The sequence below is a fragment of the Pristiophorus japonicus genome, chromosome 23 (genome assembly GCF_044704955.1).
Source record: "Pristiophorus japonicus isolate sPriJap1 chromosome 23, sPriJap1.hap1, whole genome shotgun sequence".
NCBI classification, from domain to species: domain Eukaryota; kingdom Metazoa; phylum Chordata; class Chondrichthyes; family Pristiophoridae; genus Pristiophorus; species Pristiophorus japonicus.
Window position 1 is genome coordinate 59840828 of NC_091999.1, and position 5223 is coordinate 59846050.

At 47.1% G+C, this 5223-nt stretch overlaps 1 non-coding gene across 1 annotated transcript; it reads right to left on the bottom strand.

The window, feature by feature from the left end:
- Window positions 1-751: 751 nt before the first annotated feature.
- Window positions 752-832, bottom strand: trnas-aga (transfer RNA serine (anticodon AGA)). Its single transcript has one exon. It is a non-coding gene; the product is annotated as a tRNA-Ser (tRNA).
- Between the last annotated feature and the right edge of the window lie 4391 nt (window positions 833-5223).

Below are 5223 nucleotides of genomic sequence, written 5' to 3' on the forward strand. Positions count from 1 at the left end.
GATTCTGTCTCTGTGAGAATCTGGGCTTCAACCCCAACCCCACATACAAACACATGCACATCGGCTTTCAGTGAGCATTTACGAACATTTTTGGTGATATTGAGACGGGGGCAACTCTCCTATTCTTTTTCGAGTAATGTACTGGGAACTTTCATATCCACCCGAGGGTGCAGACGGAGCTTCAATTTAACATTTCATCCGAAAGTCAACAGCTTCAACATTGCAAAATTCCCCAAGTGCTGCACTTGAGTGTTAGCCAAGATGATAATGCTCAAGTCTCAGGAGTGCGACTTGAACAGACAAAATCCCGATTCAGTCGAGAGTGCTGCCACTGAACCAAAGCCGATACAAAAGTTCACAACCGTATTATTTTCCCCAAGTCTTTTTTGTAAGTTCCAGGACATACCAAATTCATGGTGATGATTTCCACAGACAGTTGCACATACACAGAGACATGTATAGAGATAGACAGACACAGAGACACACACACACATAACCAAAAATTTGCACGCACCAACGGGCATGCACAGATGCTTCAGACATCTCGAGGGATAGACAGGCTGAATCACTGTCGCAACTTTGACTGATGTTTGCGATTTTTGAAACGGATATATCGTGAATATTGCAGATAAATAAAAATGAGAAAAACATGTAAGTTTTGAAAGGTGTGGGACGTAATTCCATCTATCTCAGGATCAGTTTGGCAGAAAACTGGTCAAATTGTGAAATGGAATGGAAAATGCGAGAGAGTCGTAGTCGGCAGGATTCGAACCTGCGCGGGATAACCCAATGGACTTCTAGTCCATCGCCTTAACCACTCGGCCACGACTACTGTGTCGCTGCCTTTTTAAACTTTACTCAGAAAAAACTCAGTCATCCATCTCTGTGCAGCAGACGGCCAAAGACTCCTGAAAAATTCTCCGTTTGCTAAAAATCTGGAGGAGGCAATCTCCTCTACCTGTATTTTTACAGTTCGATATTGCTCTGGAACTTTTTAATATGAATCTCGACCACGAAACAGAAGTAAAATTCGACAATCTGAAACAACTGCCTCCCCGTCGGGGAATTGAACCCCGGTCTCCCGCGTGACAGGCGGGGATACTCACCACTACTAACGAGGAACTGACGAGCACCAGCTCTGTCAGAGCAGGAATCGAGTCACTGTGAACAGAACTGGACACCATGAGAAGTTGACAGACACATTGAGAGACAGAGACAAACCGACAAACAGGGAGAGACAGACAGCGAGATAGAGACAACGAGAGACAGTTTGTGTGAGACTGAGAAGGAGAGGGAGACTGAGTGAGAAAAAGACTCAAATATGTACATATACAGAGATGCGGGGTACGAACCCACGCTTGAAAAGCCCATTGAATTTTAAGGCTAACGCCTGAACCACTCGGCTTTTCTGGTCCTGTCAGAATCTGGATTCTGTCTCTGTGAGAATCTGGGCTTCAACCCCAACCCCACATACAAACACATACACATCACACTCCCTCAGTACCCTGTGTTACTCACATTCCCTCAGTACCCTGTGTTACTCACACTCCCTCAGTACACTGTGTTACTCACACTCCCTCAGTACGCTGTGTTACTCACACTCACTCAGTATCTTGTGATACACACACTCCCTCAGTACCCTGTGTTACTCACACTCCCTCAGTACCCTGCGTTACTCACAGTACCTCACTAACCTGTGTTACTCACACTCCCTCAGTAACCTTTGTTACTCACACTGCGTCAGTACTCTCAGTTAGTGACAATCCCTCAGTACCTTGTGTTACTCACAGTCTCTCAGTACCCTATGTTACTCAAACCCCCTCAGTTCCCTGTGTTATTCACACTCCCTCAGTACCTGTGTTATTGACACTCTCTCAGTACGCTGTGTTACTCACACACCCTCAGTCTCATGTGTTACTCACAATCCCTCAGTACCGTGTGTTACTCAAACTCCTCAGTAGACTGTGTTACTCACACCACCTCAGTAACCTGTGTTACTCAAATTCCATCAGTACCCTGTGTTACTCACACTCCCTTATTACCCTGTGTTACTCACACTCCCTTAGTACCCTGTGTTACTCACACTCCCTCTGTATCCTGTGTTACCCACACCCCCTCAGTACCCCGGGTTACTCACACTCCCTCAGTACCCTGTTTTACTCACACTCCCTCAGTACCCTGTGTTAGTCACACTCCCTCAGTATCCTGTGTTACTCACATTCCCTCAGTAACCTGTGTTTCTCACACTCCCTCAGTACCCTATGTTACTCACACTCCCTCAGTACCCTGTGTTTCTCACACTACCTCAGTACCCTGTGTTACTCACAAGTCCTCAGTACCCTATGTTAATCACACTCCCTCAGTACCCTGTGTTATTCACACTCCCTGAGTACCCTGTTTTACTCACACTCCCTCAGAACCCTGTGTTACTCGCACTCCCTCAGTACCCTGTGTTATTCACACTCCCATAGTACCCTGTTTTACTCACACTCCCTCAGTACCCTGTGTTACTCACACTCCCTCAGTACCCTGTGTTACTCACACATCCTCAGTATCCTGTGTTACTCACACCCCCTCAGTACCCTATGTTACTCACAACTCCTCAGTCCCCTGTGTTAATCACACACTCTCAGTATCCTTTGTTACTTACAATCCCTCAGTAGCCTTTGCTACTCACATTCCCTCAGTACTTTGCGTTACTCACAATCCCTCAGTACACTGTATTACTCACACTCCCTCAGTATTCTGTGTCACTCACTCTCCCTCAGTACCCTGTGTTACTCACACATCCTCAGTATCCTGTGTTACTCACACCCCCTCAGTACCCTATGTTACTCACAACTCCTCAGTCCCCTGTGTTAATCACACACCCTCAGTATCCTTTGTTACTTACAATCCCTCAGTACCATGTGTTACTCACACTAGCTCAGTAACCTCTGTTACTCACACTCCCTCAGTATCCTTTGTTACTCACACTCTCTCAGTAACCTGTGTTACTCACACTCTCTCAGTACCCTGTGTTACTCACACCCCCTCAGTACCCTGTGTTATTCACACTCCCTCATTACCCTGGGTTTCTCACACTGACTCAATCCCCTGTGTTACTCACAATCCCTCAGTAGCCTGTGTTCCTCACACTCCCTCAGCACATGTGTTACCCACACTTCCTCAGTCCCCTGTGTTACTGACATTCCCTCAGTACCCTGTGTTATTCACACTCCCTCAGTACCCTGTGTTACTGACATTGCCTCAGTACCCTGTGTTACTCACACACCCTCAGGACCCTGTGTTACTCACACTCCCTCAGTACCCTGTGTTACTCACATGCCCTCAGTACCCTATGTTACTCACACATCCTCAGTACCCTGTGTTACTCACACTCCCTCAGTACCCTGTGTTACTCACACTCACTCAGTACCCTGTATTAATCACATTCACTTAGTACCCTGTGTTACTCAGACTCTCACAGTACCCTGTGTTTCTCACAATCTCTCAGGAACCTGTATTGCTCACACTCCCTCAGTACCCTGTGTTACTCACACTCCCTCAGTACCCTGTGTTACGCACAGTCCCTCAGTACCCTGTGTTACTCACACTCCCTCAGTACCCTGTGTTAAACACACTCCCTCGGTATCCTGTGTTACTCACACTCCCTCAGTACCCTGTGTTACTCACACCCCCTCAGTACCCTATGTTGCTCACAACCCCTCAGTATCCTGTGTTACTCACACTCCCTCAGTACCCTGTGTTACTCACACTCCCTCAGTATCCTGTGTTACTCACACTCCCTCAGTACCCTGTGTTACTCACACTCACTCAGCAGCCTTTGTTACTTACAATCCCTCAGTAGCCTGTGCTACTCACATTCCCTCAGTACCCTGCGTTACTCTCAATCCCTCAGTACCCTGTGTTACTCACAGTCCCTCAGCATCCTGTGTTACTCACACATTCCTCAGTACCCTGTGTTACTCACACTCCTCAGTACCATGTGATAATCAAATTCCTTCAGTACACTGTGTTACTCATACTCCCTCAGTACCCCGTGTTGCTCACAATACCTCAGTGCACTCTGTTATTCACACTCCCTCAGTATCTTGTGTTACTCAAACTCCCACAGTACCCTCTGTTACTCACACTCCCTCAGTTCCCTTCGTTACTCACACTACCTCAGTAACCTCTTTTACTCACACTCCCTCAGTACCCTGTGTTACTCACACTCGCTCAGTTCCCTCTGTTACTGACAATCCATCAGTATCCTCTGTTACTGACAATCCCTCAGTAACTTTTGTTACTCACAGTCCCTCTATACCATGTGTTACTCACAATCCCTCAGTACCCTGTGTTACTCACAATCCCTCAGTACTCTGTGTTGCTCACACTCCCTCAGTAACCTGTGTTACTCACACTCCCTCAGTACCATGTGTTACTCACACTCCCTCAGGATCCTGTGTTACTCACACTCCCTCAGTACCCTGTGTTTCTCACAATCCCTCAGAAACCTGTGTTACTCACACTCGCTTAGTAATCTGTGTTACTCACACTCCCTCAGTACCCTGTGTTACTCACACTCCCTCAGTACCCTGTGTTACTCACACTCCCTCAGTTGCCTGTGTTAATCATATTCCCTCACTAGGCTGTATTACTCACATGCCCTCAGTACACGGTGTTACTCACACTCCCTCAGTACCCTGTGTTACTCACACACCCACAGTAACCTGTGTTACTCACATTCCCTCAGTCCCCATGTGAGTGACACTCCGTCAGGTCTCTGTGTTACTCACACCACCTCCGTACCCTGTGTTACTCACACTCCCGCTGTACCCTCAGTATCCTGTGTCACTCACACTCCCTCAGTACCCTGTGTTACTCACACATCCTCAGTATCCTGTGTTACTCACACCACATCAGTACCCTATGTTACTCACAACTCCTCAGTCCTCTGTGTTAATCACACACCCTCAGTATCCTTTGTTACTTATAATCCCTCAGTAGCCTGTGCTACTCACATTCCCTCAGTACTTTGCGTTACTCACAATCCCTCAGTACACTGTATTACTCACACTCCCTCAGTATTCTGTGTCACTCACACTCCCTCAGTACCCTGTGTTACTCACACATCCTCAGTATCCTGTGTTACTCACACCCCCTCAGTACCCTATGTTACTCACAACTCCTCAGTCCCCTGTGTTAATCACACACCCTCAGTATCCTTTGTTACTTACA